Source organism: Oryctolagus cuniculus, unplaced genomic scaffold (genome assembly GCF_051225735.1).
Source record: "Oryctolagus cuniculus isolate XC-2025 breed Fujian yellow rabbit unplaced genomic scaffold, ASM5122573v1 ptg000056l, whole genome shotgun sequence".
NCBI lineage: Eukaryota > Metazoa > Chordata > Mammalia > Lagomorpha > Leporidae > Oryctolagus > Oryctolagus cuniculus.
The window spans coordinates 111,742-127,305 of NW_028301700.1; the positions used below are offsets into that span (position 1 = coordinate 111,742).

Below are 15,564 nucleotides of genomic sequence, written 5' to 3' on the forward strand. Positions count from 1 at the left end.
AATATGACAAGAAAGTGAAGACATAAAAATTAGTAAAAGTACAAAGGAAATCCAAAATAAACAATAAGAATATTTATGGAAAATGGCAGGGCTAATTTGTTGCTTATCAATAGTCACCTTGAATGTAAATGGCCTCAACTCTCCAGTTACAAGATACAGACTGGCCAGATGGATTGAAAAACAAGACCTATCTATTTGCTGCCTATAAGAAACACATCTTACCACAAAGATACATGTAGACTGAAATAGAAAGGATGGATGGAAAAAGTTATTCCGTGCTAATGGAAACCAAAAAAGGGCTGGTGTAGCTCTGCAGGTATCAGACAAAATAAACTTTTCAACAAAAACTATAAAAAGAGACAAAGAAGGGCATGTGTAATAATTAAAGCATCAATTCAACAAGGAGATGTCATTATCATAAGTTTATATGCACCAAATTATAGGGCATCTGGATATTTAAAGGAAATGTTAAGGGATCTAAATAGAGATATAGATTCCAATTCAATAGTAATGGGGGACATCAATACTCCACTTTTAGCAATGACAGATCACCAGACAAAAAATCAGCAAGGATACAACAAAGTTAATCAACATTGTAGACCAAATGGACCTAAAAGATAGCTACAGAGCTTTTCATCTCACAGTAGCAGAACACACATTCTTCTCACCAGTGCATGGAACTTTCTCTAGCATAGACCATATGCTACATCATACTGAAATCCTACCCTGCATCTTCTCTGGCCACAGTGGAATAAACCTGGAAATCAACAATTCAAGAATTTCTAGGACATATGTAGACAAATGGAGACTGAACAACATGCTCCTGAATGAACAGTAGGTCATAGAAGAAATCTAAATATTTCTGGAAAGAAACAGTACAATACATCATATCAAAACTTATGGGATACAATAAAGGAAGTGCTGAGAGGGACATTTATAGCAATGGGTACCTACATAAGAAATTGAAAGACACCAAATAAGTGAGCTGTCAATGCATCTCAAGGTCCTAGAAAAAAATGAACCAAACCCCAAATTAGTAGAAGGAAAAATACTTAGTATTAGAGAAGAAATACACAAAATTGAAACAAAAATACAAAATATCAGTGAAATGAGGAACTGATTTTTTGAAAAAAAAAATACATAAAATTGATACGCCATTGACCCAACTAAGAATAATGAAGGGAAATATCCACATGAATAAAACAGAAATGAAAAAGGAAATGTAACAATAGATACCATAGAAATAAAAAGAATCATCGGGAAATACTACAAAGAGCTACATGCCAATAAATTGTGAAACCCTGAAGAAATGCATAGACTTCTGTACACATGCAATCTAACATAATTGAGTATGAAGACAGAAAATCTAAGAGGCCAATAACCAAGACAGAAACTGAATCAGTAATTAAACTCTCCCAATAAAGAAAATCCCAGGACTGGATGGTTTCACTACTCAATTCTACAAGATATTTAAAGAAGAATTAATTCCATTCTTTTCAAGCTATTCAAAACAACTGAAAGAAACAAAAACCTCCCAAATGACTATGAAGACAGCAAATCTTAATTCCTAAACCAGAAAAAGAAACAACAGAGAAAGAAAACTATAGACTAATATCGCTGCTGAACATAGATGCAAAAATCACCAACAAAATATTAGCTAATTGAGCAACACATCATAAAGATCATTCACCCAGACCAACTGGGGTTTATCTTTTATATGTAGAGATGTTTCAACATTCTCAAATGAATAAATGTGATACATCATATTAACAAACTGAAAAACAAAAACCATATGGTTATCTCAATGGATGAAGAGAAAGCATTTGATAAAATACAACATCCTTTTGTGATTAAAACTTTAAACAAATTGGGTATAGAAGCAACATTCTTCAACACAATCAAGTCAATTTATGACAAACCCACAGCCAGCATCCTACTGAATGGGGAAATGCTATAAGCATTCCCCCTAAGATCCAGAACCATACAAAGATCCCCACTCTCACCATTGTTACTTAATATAGAAGTTTCAGCAGTCTATCAAATTTGGGTTCAATGTCAGCAAACTGGGCTTGCTTTCTGGAAAAATTCTAAGTACACCTCCACTTACCTTGGCACCCCAGTCTTTATTAATATATACAAGTCACACATCTCCCATTTCCATTTGGATTATCAACATACCACACATAACCTGTTCCATTGCCTGGATAATAACCATGGCTTTTGTCTGGCCAATCATTTTGTAGTTGCCCAGCTTCTTGTTACAGTGGTGGATCAGGTCGTCCATGCTGCTCATCAGCAGCCCAGCGGTTTCACAGCTGGCTGTCCGTGAACTTGCCTGTGCAGTGCAGGGCGCGCATCTTGTCGCCTATCTTGTCATCCACTACCCAGATGCCATGCTTGTTCATGCAAGGCAGCACGGAACTGGCTTTCTCTGCCCTTTGGGCTGCAGACCGAAGCTATGGCTCAGTGCCTCGCAGGGTGTGTTGCTAGGGGGGTACAGGTTCTCCTTCTCCTGATACAGTGATGGGTGGGTCAGCAGTTCCTCCTTCCCTGGCTCTGCCTCTGCCACCACTGGGCCCTGGAGGCAGGGTTCCTGGCTATGGCAGGGTGGGCCATGGACTTGGCCTTTGCCTTTGCAGCATCTCTGGCTGCCGGCCTGAATCCCTGACGGTGGTGGAGATGCTGTACAGACGCGCAGCTCCTTTCCTGGATTCCTGGGCTCTGGCACCACCGGCCCTGTGCCCGGTGCGGTGGGAAAGGCCAGGCTGCTGGTGCAGGCCTGCCCCGTGGCCAGGGGTCCCCTCGCTACCCTGGCACAGAAACTCCTGCTTCTTCCAGTCCTGGCGCTGGTGTGGCCTCAGTAGAGCAGGTTCTCCATCTTCCCACAGGGCTCACAGTACTGCTGGTCCCGCTTGCTCTGTCCCCACCAGCCCAAGTCAGCGGCAAAGCAGTGGGTGGTGCAGGCCTGCCTGGGCAGCCAGAGTCACCCCCACTGCCCTGGCACACAAGCTCGTGCTTCCTCCAGTCCTGGCGCTGGTGAGGCTGCAGCACAGCAGGCTCTCCATCTTCCTGCAGGGCCCATTGTTCTGCCTGTCCTGCTTGCTCCGGCCCCTCCCCCAGGCCCGCTGCTGTCATTGCCCAGGGTGGAGGCAGCGGTGGTCGAGTAGGAGAGTTGGGGGCTGGACTGCCTAGCCCAAGACCAGGGAGCAGAGAGAGCGGCAGAGAATGTTTCTGCACCATGCACCTGCCGCCCCTCTAATCAAGCATGCCGGCACCAACGCATTCATCCAGGTTGCTTTCTCATCCTTGGGGATGGCCCCGCAGCGCCAGCGGCTGCTTCAGTGCCTCATCGCACACATGCTGAGGGTGTACGGCCTGCGTGGGGACGAGGATCTCCACTCTGGTTGCGCTAGATCAGCAGCCTTCCAGGGTGCCGCCTCACCATCCTGGGCAGCCGGGCCCAGCTTGTGGATCAGTGCAGTGCATGCGGGCACCACTTCCTTTGCGTGCTCTGCACAGACACCACTGCCCTGTGGTGACCAGGGTGGGGGTCGGGCACGTGAGGGTCGAGGAGGGGGAGTGAGGGCCCAGGGCAGCACCGAGGGGGCAGTGGCCACGCACATGTTTGGCCTGCTCCTTGGATCTCCTGCACTCTGCGGGACCCAGCCTCGGCCGAGCCCTCGGTGACGGGTCCCTTCGGTCTCTCCTCCCCCTGGGCCGGTTCTGTGTCGAAATATGCAAGGGACACCAAGAGGCCATCCCACTGCCACCACCCTCTGTGGTCTGTGAGAGGACACCCAGCGGGCAGACTCATGAGCCCAGAGAAGAGGGGGCAGCGCAGGCTGTGCACACACCTGCTGAGAGAGGGCACTGGCCTCGAGAGGGTCATGGAGTGGCTGACTCCTAATCATGGCTGCTTGTCCTTTAAGCCGACTCGGGTTGTGTTAGGTGCACTCCTAGACACTGGGTTGCAAGGTGTCCATTGAGAAGGAAATTCATAGAAGGAAAGCAACTTGCCCAAGGTCACACAGAAGTGGGATCCAGGAATCAGCTTTGTTAGATTCCAAGGCTGTTTTTCCCATTACACCATGTGGCTTCTGCTTGAAGAAAGTTAAATAAAGAGCCTCAGAGCAGGCATTTGGTCTAATAGTTAAGACACCTCTGTCCCACACCTGAGCGCCTAGGTTTGAAGCCCAGCTCCAGCGCCAGACTCTAGCTTGCAGCTAATGTAGACCCTGGGAGGCAGTGGTCATAGCCCAGGTAATTGGGTTCCTGCCATGCACGTAGGAGACTTGGATTGTGTTGCTGGCTGTTGGTCTTTCACTTTTAGAAGTTACATATTCTGCCTCCAGGAGTGTGCATCCATGACATGCGTAGACTTGCTTCTGTTTTCAGGCATAGCATGAGGCAGGCATGACACCTCTCGGACATGAAGGCCCCCAATTCATTTTTTTAAGATTTATTTACTTATTTGAAAAAGTTACACAGAAAGAGAAGGAGAGAGAGAGAGAGAGAGAGAGAGAGAGAGAGAGGTCTTCCATCTGCTGGCCCACTCCCCAAGTGGCCACAATGGCTGGAGCTGAGCCAATCCGAAGCCAGGAGCCAGGAGCTTCCTCTGGATCTCCCATGTGGGTGCATGGGCCCAAGGATTTGGACCATCCTCCACTGCCTGCCCCCAGGCCATAGCAGAGAGCTGGGTCAAAGGGGAGCAGCCGAGTCTCAAACCAGCACCCATATGGGATGCTGGCATAGCAGGTGGTGGCATCATCTGCCATGCAACAGCACTGCTCCCCATTCAATTTTAATACATGAGTGCTCATTACTTTTGAATTATGTTTGTAATTACCACACAGTAATTATCCATTAGCCACTAAAAATTAACTCAATAAGTTGTCAATATTCTGTGAATTTAGCACATTATTACTGATGCACTTTGTTGGCTTTGAACAAACTAATGTGACAAATATGCCAATTTAACATTTTCTCACAGGTTTAGTAATAATCATATCTACTTCACCAAATTTGTAAAATAAGTACAAGAATTAAAAGCACATGCCTGCAGTGCCAGCCTCCCATATGGGCACCGGTTTGAGTACTGGCTGCTCCACTTCCAATCCAGCTTTCTGCTAATGCACCTGGAAAAGCAATAGAAGACAGTCAAAGTGCATGGGTCCTTGTACCCACATGGGAGATCCAGAAGAAGGTCTAGGCTCCTGGTTTTGGATTGGCTCAGCATAGCAATGGTGACCATTTGGGGAGTGAAACAGTGGAAGGATGATCTCTCTCTCTTTTTCTCTCTCTGCCTTTGCTTCTCTGGAACTCTATCTTAAAAGTAAATAAATAAATCTTTAAAAAAATCTATCCATGATTTTTAAAATGTTATTATGTAAAACTGGCAAGGGGGTTGGCACTGTGGTGCAATGGGTTAAAGCCCTAGCCTGAAGCATGGGCATCCCATATGAACGTCAGTTATAGTCCTGTCTGCTCCTCTTCCAATCCAGCTCTCTGCTGTGGCCTGCTGTCGGGGACCACGCAGCATGTGACCTCTTAGTGGAGAGACAGGGCTAGACAGGCCAGACCAGATAGTACTGATAATGCAACCTTGTGTGACCTTGTGCCTTAAGGCCTTGTAACCTTTCCCCTACTTGCACTAGCATTGCAGCTACAAGATAAGCCCCCCCTCCTTTCCCCGCCCGATACCCTGCCTCGATGATATATAAGTGTGTGGTTGAAAAATAAAGTCGCAGCTTGATCGGCACCTGTCTTGCTGCCATCTTTGTGTCTCCTGTCCCTTTCATTTCTCCTTCTAGGTGCTCGGCCCCAGTTGCTGTCCCGCGGGACGGGACAACTGGCACCCAACGTGGGGCTCGAGTGCGGCCCTTGGGGTTTGAGTGCCTGTAAGATTGGAGGAACGCCGCCTTCCAGGAGGAAAACTTGGATCCAAGTGATTGTGCAACCGGCTCGGAACTGCCCACCCGAGATCATTAGCATCGGTCGATGCTGCGGAGTGAAGACGGCGCAAGGTAAGTGACAGCCATGGGACAGGCATTATCATCATGGGAAATATTCATTTCGGGTCTCAGGGAGGCCCTCAAGACACGAGGAGTTCGGGTTAAAAATAAGGATCTAAAGGCATTTTTTGAGTATGTAGAAAGATTGTGTCCCTGGTTCCCCAAGGAAGGAACAATTGACGAGATCAAGTGGGAAAGAGTTGGAAGTTGTTTAAAGGATTTTCATGAGACCTTTGGCCCTGCAAAAGTGCCTATTACGATTTTTTCATATTGGAACCTGATTAATGACATTCTAAAAACCCGTCACCTAGATAAGACTATTGATGCCCTAGTAAGGGATGGTGAGGAGACGTTACAGCAATCCTCCCGACCTGCATCTAAATGCCCATCTGTCATTCTAGATATACCCTCCACTGATGATGACCCCAACAATAAAATTAAAGAGCCCACTTTAGCCCCTACCAACGAAGCGAGCCGACTATATCCTGCCATCCGAGACAAATTAGAATCAGATGAGGAACATGTCCCAGAGGAAGAGGTCGTGCACTATCATAATTCCAATTGGCCCCAAAATGTTAAAAATCCCCCGCCATACAATACTCACCCGCACCTTCCCATTTGTGCCCCGGCTCTCTATGACTTTAACCCTCCTGTGCCTGACTTGTCGGCCTTGCGACAGTCACTTCAACAGAGACGAGAGCACATCCAGCTCCTTAAGGAAATAAAATCCCTTGACGAGGAGCTCTGCAACCTTGCCTTAGAGCAGCCCCTTACAAAACCTAAACAAGGTAAAGTCAGGTCCAAAACCCAACCCCTTCTAGCTTTCCCTGTAACCAGGAGGCAAGCTGGAGGTCATTCTGAGCCTGCTGCTGATGGGGAAAATGAGGCTGAAGAGAATTCGCCCCACCATTCTGAGGAAGATAGTGAGGAACCTGGGTCGGAGGAGGAAGATCAGGTCCCCAATCAAGGACCTGGTAATGGACAGCCGCCACCCTATAAAAAAAACTTAGTCTCAGATTTATTGAAAAACTTAAAACTGCTTGCACCCAGTATGGTCCCACTGCCCCGTATACTCAGGCCTTATTGGAAAGCCAGAGTGCCCGGTGGCTTACACCTAATGATTGGGACTTCCTCGCCAGAGCTGCTCTCAGCGGAGGTGACTATGTCCTGTGGAGGGCTGATTATGTTCAAATTTGTAAAGAAATAGCCCAACAAAATTTTGCTAAAGCTTCATCTAAAAATTGGACCCTCAAAAAACTTTTGGGAGATGTCCCATATAATTCCAACAATTCACAAGCCCAGTTCCCTGATGGACTTCTGGGGCAAATTAAAACTGCCGGACTAGGGGCTTGGAGAAAGCTTCCTCAAAGGGGAGCAGTCACTACCTCTTTGGCTAAGATTCAGCAGGGGCCCAACGAGCCTTATAGTGATTTTGTCTCGCGCCTTAATGTTGCAGCTGAGAGACTAGTTGGCCCAGGAGAAAATGGAAGTGCATTTGTTACACACCTCGCCTTTGAAAATGCCAACCCAGCTTGTAAAGATATTCTTCGGCCTCATAAACATAAGGGTGATCTTTCAGACTATGTGAGGCTCTGCGCTGGTGTGGGATCGGCCCATGCCATGGGCTTGGCAATTGGGGCCGCACTCAAACTGACCCAAAATCCCTCCAAGGGGACCTCCACTTGCTACGCCTGTAAACAGCCTGGACATTTTGCCCGCGAATGTCCAACTGCCTTATCAAACAGGCCCATGGCCCAAGGCGCGGCTCCATCTCCTTCAGGTAGGCCGCTCCCCTCCACCCCATGCCCCCGATGTCATAGGGGTTATCACTGGGCAAATGAATGCAGGTCAAAGACTAATCCTTCAGGCCAACCCCTCCCTCCTAGTGTGCCAGGAAACTCCCAGAGGGGCCAGCCCCTGGCCCCAGTTTCTCAAAGGACAAACCCTGGGGCAGTACGGTTTGTCCCTTCCCAGCCTCAGGCTCAGCAAATACCTCAACAATTGCTTCTCTCCAACAAGCAACCCCAGATAGTGCAGGACTTGACCTCTGTGCCACCTCCGATACAATATTAGATTCCACCCAGGGCCCACAAATTATCCCTACAGGGGTGTGGGGCCCCTTGCCTTCGGGTACCTGTGCTTTTATTCTTGGCCGAGCATCAGCCACCCTTAAAGGCATTCAAGTTTTTCCCGGTATTATTGACGATGACTTCACCAGGGAAATAAAAATCCTAGCAGCCACTATCAGTGGAGTAGCTGCCGTTCCACAGGGCACCCATCTAGCACAACTGGTTCTTCTTCCTTTAATTACTGGAAGTACATCCTCAATTTCTTCCAGGCCCCGAGGCATTACCCCTTTGGGCTCCTCGGATGCTTATTGGGTCCAGCCAATTACAAAAAATAGGCCTGTGTTAACCCTTACTATTGAAGGAAAGGATTTCAAGGGCATTTTGGATACAGGGGCAGATGCCACGGTCATATCTCAAGATCATTGGCCCGCCCATTGGCCGCTGACCGCATCTCTCACCGATTTGTGAGGTATAGGCCAGTCCAATAACCCCCAAGTCAGCTCAAGGGTATTACGCTGGAAAGATAAGGAAGGCAATCAGGGCACTGTGACTCCTTTTGTATTACCAGGCCTTCCTATTAACCTGTGGGGACGTGACATTCTCTCCCAAATGGAAGTTATCCTGTGCAGCCCTAATGCTGTGGTCACACAACAAATGCTGCGCATGGATTATGTGCCTGGCACAGGACTTGGAAAAATGAGACAGGGCATAACTCAACCTATTACAGCCCCCTCTAAAACAGATAGACATGGGCTCGGATATTCGGATTTTTAGTAACGGCCACTGGCCTTCCTGTACCCCATGCAGATAAAATCACATGGAATACTCAAACTCCTGTTTGGGTGGATCAGTGGCCGCTTACTCAAGAAAAGCTAAATGCCGCTACAGCGCTTGTACAGGAGCAGCTCGTGGCTGGACACCTAGAGCCTTCCAATTCTCCCTGGAATACGCCCATTTTTGTCATAAAGAAAAAATCTGGTAAATGGCGCCTTTTACAGGATTTGCGTGCCGTTAATAAGGTCATGGCACCCATGGGTGCCCTCCAACCTGGCATCCCAACCCCCGTGGCCATCCCAAATGGTTATTACAAAATAATTATAGATCTCAAAGACTGCTTTTTCACTATTCCTCTACACCCTGATGACCGTCCTTATTTTGCCTTTAGCCTCCCCCATGTTAATTTCCAGGGACCGATGCAAAGATTTCATTGGAAAGTCTTGCCCCAGGGAATGGCCAATAGCCCCACCCTTTGTCAAAAGTTTGTAGCACAGGCAGTGGACCCGGTTCATTTACACTGGCCGCACATTTATATTCTACATTATATGGATGACATTTTACTGGCGGCTCAAAACAAGTCAGACCTACAAGATTGCTTTACAGCACTTTCTAAAGCCTTTCTTGCCCTTGGTTTACAAATTGCTCCTGTTAAGGTCCAGTTACAAGACCCCTTTACCTATTTAGGTTTAAAATTACAACAGGATTTGGTTTTTGTGCCCCGCATCCAGTTCCACGTGGATTGCCTCCATACCCTTAATGATTTTCAAAAACTTCTAGGAGATATTCAATGGCTCAGGCCCTATTTAAAAATATCTAATAATGTCCTTTTGCCCCTCAATGACATTCTGCGAGGAGACCCAGATCCCTCTTCCCCCCACGAGCTCACCCCTGCTGCGGGAGACGCATTAAACCAAGTAGCGCAAGCCATCAGCCAACAGGTTGTTTCACAGATTTCTTATACTCTCCCCCTGCTTTTTGTAGTTTTAGCCACACCACATATGCCCACTGGAGTTTTTTGGCAAAAATCCCTCATGCCCAATAAAAAGGGTCAACCTCTTTTCTGGGTTCATCTCCCCATTTCCTCATCTAAGGTAATTGCAGTATATTTGTCTCAGGTTGCTTCAATAATCATCAAGGCTCGTTTCCTTTCCCGCCAATATTTTGGAAAAGACCCCGATGTTGTAGTAGTGCCATATACCCAAGAACAGACCCAGTTCCTTCTTCAAACTTCTGATGACTGGGGAATAGCCATGTCAGGATTTATGGGAGTCATTGACAATCACCTCCCTGATGACCCCGTGTTACAGTTTGCCCAATCCTATTCCTTTATTTTCCCAAAAAATACAAAAAGTAACCCCATTCCAAAGGCTGTTATGGTGTTTACAGATGGGTCCTCCAATGGAATGGCTGCCTTCGTGGCAAATAACCATTGCCACGTTTTTAAAACATCTTATCAGTCGGCCCAGTTGGTTGAGCTGTATGCCATACTTCAAGTCTTTACACAGTTTTCCAGTCAGGCTGTAAATATTTATACTGATAGTGCATATGTAGCTCACTCCATTCCGTTGCTTGAGACTTCTCCTTTTCTTAAAACAACTTCCAACGCTATGCCCTTGTTTATACAAATTCAAAAGCTAATACGAGAAAGACAACAGCCCTTCTATTTGGGACATATTAGGGCACACACAAGCCTACCAGGATCACTCTCAGAAGGTAATGCCCAGGCAGATGCTGCTACAAGGCTTTCCTTCCCCACAACTGTGGGATCGGTGCAGAAAGCTCAGAACTCAGAAGGTAATGCCCAGACAGATGCTGCTACAAGGCTTACCTTCCCCACAACTGTGGGATCAGTGCAGAAAGCTCAGAACTCAGAAGGTAATGCCCAGACAGATGGTGCTACAAGGCTTACCTTCCCCATAATTGTGGGATCAGTACAGGAAGCTCAAAACTTGCATAGGTTGCATCACTTAAATGCTCAATCTCTCCATTTGTTTTGTAAAATTTCATGAGAACAGGCTCATGAAATAGTCAAAAAATGCCCCTCATGTGTTACAAGCCAACCTGTACCACATTTGGGAGTCAATCCGCGTGGTCTTCTCCCTAATCAACTGTGGCAAATGGATGTCACACACTTCCCAAAATTTGGCAAACTAAAGTATCTCCATGTCTCTATAGACACCTATAGTGGCTTTGTCTTTGCCTCCCCCCACACAGGAGAAGCTGCTAAGGATGTTATCTCGCACCTTATCACAGCTCTTTCTGTACTGGGAAAACCTGTTAAGATTAAGACAGACAATGGTCCTGCTTATGTCAGCACTAAGTTTAAACAATTTTGTGAGGCGCTCCATATTAACCACATTACAGGAATTCCCTACAATCCACAGGGACAGGGAATTGTTGAAAGAGCCCATCAAACACTAAAAACTTGGCTCACTCGGCTTGAAGCCACTTCCTTGTCTTTTGCCTCTCCCCGCGACCGATTGAATCATGCGCTCTTTGTGATAAACTTCCTGACCTTGGATAATAAGAATCATTCAGCTGCGGACCGTCATTGGCACCCTTCCCCTGATACAGCTCCGCCTATGGTAATGTGGCAAGACCCCCTCACCAGTAGCTGGCACGGACCAGATCCAGTACTCATTTGGGGACGTGGCTCAGCCTGCATCCTGGACCAAAAACAATCGGCACCAAGATGGCTACCTGAAAGATTAATTAAACAAGTTAATCCACCAATTCCTACAAATAATGATGTTGTTCCAGAGCCTGTACTTGGCCCTGAGAACGCCTTTTCTTTATACCCACAGGAATGAAAAGACCCGGCTGGACGCTACTGGGACTCATTACAGGACTCCTTATTGTTGCCATTGTTGCTATTTGAGTATCTTATCTTCTCTCTATTCTCTCCTCCCCTGCTACGTTTCCTGAGGGCTCACTGATTAACCCCTCCAAAGGGCCCTAATACAATGGCCCTCAGCCTTGCTCTCCTGATGATGGCAATCTACACCATCCATTGGGCTCCACCAGTCTTTGCAGGACTTGACAACCCTCAGGGCATTCAAAAACACCTTCAACAGCATCACCCTTGTACCTGCTCAGGGGGCATAATAGTATCCTTCCCACGAACCCGTGGCCGTGCTCAAAAGCCGCATTTTACACAAGACTGCGGAGATAAAACTGCTTATCTGACCGTCCCGGTTCCCGATGGTTCTGTGTTCCCAAACCTAAGCTAGACTCTTACCGCACTGGGGATCAGTGCCCATCAGAGTGCAATAAAACTATCCATTACTCCGTGCACTCCTCCTGTTATACACAGTATCAAACCTGTAACAAGGGAAATCAGCATTTACTGTTTGCTGTTATATCAGGAGATTATGAGGGAACGTTTCGGAGGAGAGTTATCCTCTTCACACTTCAGCTCCCCCTCCTGCCCCACTAAGGGACAAGTAGCCTGCTGGTACCCTATTGCCCCTGTGGGAGTGTCTGATGGTGGAGGCCCTCAGGATACCCTTACTAAATTAAAAACACAAAAGGTACTCGAAACCGTATTTGAAAACCTTTACCCTTCCCTCCAATATCACCCCCTGGCTAAAGTTCATTCCAGAGGAAATAAAGACTTGGATGTCAATACCATCGATATCCTTACCAACACCCATAAACTGCTTAATCTCTCTGCCCCAAACCTTGCAAGAGACTGCTGGCTCTGTTTACGCCAGGGACCCCCCCTTCCTCTTGCCATTTTTCTACCGCTTAATAATACCCTTGAGTTCAATAGCTTCTTGGGCCACCCCCCTATGCAGCCCTTTCCTGTTCTTCCTGTCCCAACGGAAAATATCACTTGCCTTTATAAACCTCCCAACAACAATCCCTTCGATATCGATGTAGGCCTTGCTCCTTTCTGTACAAATAATGTAACAGTAAACTACCCTCTTTATGCCCCTAATTCCACCGTTTTTGGATGTAGGGATAATTTAGCTTATACCATTTTACCAACAAATTGGACCGGTAATTGCATGCATGCTATACTTTTTCCTGTTATAGAGATTATCAATGGAGATACCCCTGTTCCTATCCCCTCCCTTGATTATATCGCAGGGAGACAAAAACGAGCTATTCAATTTATTCCTTTATTAGCCACATTGGGAATTTCCTCAGCTATGGTTACAGGATCCACAGGACTAGGAATCGCGGTCCACAAATATAGAGAATTGTCCCAACAACTTATTAATGATGTGCAGACCCTATCCACCACCATTCAGGACCTTCAAGATCAAATTGATTCCCTAGCGGAAGTGGTTCTACAAAATCGTAGAGGCTTAGACTTGCTTACTGCTGAACGGGGAGGTATTTGCTTGGCTTTACAGGAAAAATGCTGTTTTTACGCTAACAAGTCCGGCATTGTTCGTGATAAAATCAAGACACTTCAAGAAGATCTGGAGCATCGTCGACGTGCCATGGCTGAAAATCCCTTTTGGACTGGATGGAATGGACTGCTTCCCTATTTGCTGCCACTTTTAGGCCCCATTGTTGGGTTGCTTGTTGTGCTATCTATAGGTCCTTGTCTCCTCAATAGGCTGATGACCTTTATCAGACAACAAGTAGATAATTTAGCAGCCAGACCAATTCAAATACATTACCAAAGTCTGGCCATGGAAGATCCCATGGAAAACGTTATCTCTCTCTCTGGCCGGTGAAGTCTGGCCAGTGAGGTCACGGTCCCTCCAACAACTGACTCTCCCCTTCAGTCTGCTGCTGCCCCAGTTGGGAGCCCAGGAAGGGCCCCAGGCCTATCAATAAAACGAGCAGTAAGCCAATGACGGGCACCTTCCCAGAACCTCACCCACCTAAGACAGGAGTCCTTGGGGACTGGCAAGGATATCCAATGACGGGTAAGAAGTGATGGAGCCCCGGGTCTATTCCTAAGACAGGCACTGCTCGCTCATCATGCTTGGCCTAACCGGTAGCCATTTCTGTTTAATTGATAAGAAAGGGGGATATGTCGGGGACCACGCAGCATGTGACCTCTTAGTGGAGAGACAGGGCTAGACAGGCCAGACCAGATAGTACTGATAACGCAACCTTGTGTGACCTTGTGCCTTAAGGCCTTGTAACCTTTCCCCTACTTGCACTAGCATTGCAGCTACAAGATAAGCCCCCCCTCCTTCCCCCGCCTGATACCCTGCCTCGATGATATATAAGTGTGTGGTTGAAAAATAAAGTCGCAGCTTGATCAGCACCTGTCTTGCTGCCATCTTTGTGTCTCCTGTCCCTTTCATTTCTCCTTCTAGGTGCTCGGCCCCAGTTGCTGTCTCGCGGGACGGGACAGCCTGCGAAAGCAGTAGAAGATGGCCCAAGTCCTTGGGCCCCTGCACCCACGTGGGAGGCTGGGAAGATGCTCCTGGCTCCTGGCTTTAGATTGGCGCAGCTCTGGCCATTGTGGCCATCTGGAGAGTGAACTAGCAGATGGAAGACCTCTCTCTCTACCTCTACCTCTCTGTAATTCTTTCAAATAAATAAAATAAATCTTTAAAATAACACTGGCAAGGAATTGAAAAATCCATAATGAACCACTCTGCAGTTACTTTAGTAGATATTGCTCGAAGATCAAAGGAAGTATTAAACCTGTTGCTATAATAATAGATTGATATGCTCTCAGAACTTATATTCCCTATTTGTCATATAATCATAGTTTCAAACAGATTAACATTAATTCAAAGTTTATAAAATAATTAGGACAACATCCCTCTTGGAAACTGGTCTGTATTCCTGTAAAGAATAGTTTTAGTTTTGTTTCTCATACTATGATACATGTGTTTTGGGAACGATGAATGACAGAATCATATATACTCTTATATACCTACTTGTGTTCTCATTTTACTATTTCTTATCCATTTTAATATTTTCTAATATTCAATTTTATTGGTTACTAAGTTGATTTTACCTGAATACAACATTTAGACATTTATATTTTTTGTATGCATACACAGGAGTTTGTAAGTGTGTGTGTGCATTTGAGAGGTAGCGTAGAAAATAATATTATGAGGAATCCTAACCCTCATTTCAAACACTAAGCCCTCCTGAGACCTGGCTTCCTTGAGGCAGAGCACTGGGACCTCTCACTGTAATGGGCTGAACTGATTCTCCCAAAAGTGAGTATCTTGCAGCCTTAACCCCCAATGGGATTGTTTTTAGAGACAGGACCTTTAAAGATGTAACAGAAGGAAAATGATATCAAGTGTGAGGCCCTAATCCAGATGTACACCTGATCTTATAAGGAGAGCCAGCAGGGATTCATATGGACAGAGGAAATACCATGTGAACACACAGTAAGTTGCTGGCTGACTGGAAGCCAGGGAGTGAGGTCGCAGAAGTCACCAAGCCTGCAGACACCTTGATCTTGAACTTCCAATGTGCAGGACTGCGAGAAACAATCTCTGGTGATTTAAACCATCCCATTTGTTGTAATGTGTCATGGTGACTTTGGCAAAGTAATATACCCAATCCCTACCAGCTTAAATTGCACCCACCCACAAGCTCCACAAAAAAAAAAAAAAAATTCAAAGAAATATGAAAATCAAAAACTGTGATTTTAGGTGCCCAAATGCCTAAGTGAGAAAAGGAGAGAAATAAGATGAATAAAAAATAGAACCCTAGAAATATGTCCATTAAAATCTAGATATCAGAGAAAGGGAAAGAAATACAAAAATGAA

At 46.2% G+C, this 15,564-nt stretch overlaps 1 pseudogene; it reads right to left on the reverse strand.

Annotated features, from left to right (window-relative positions):
• Nucleotides 1-2,012: 2,012 nt before the first annotated feature.
• LOC149119056 (egl nine homolog 1 pseudogene) lies at nt 2,013-3,240 on the reverse strand (annotated as a pseudogene).
• Nucleotides 3,241-15,564: the final 12,324 nt, after the last annotated feature.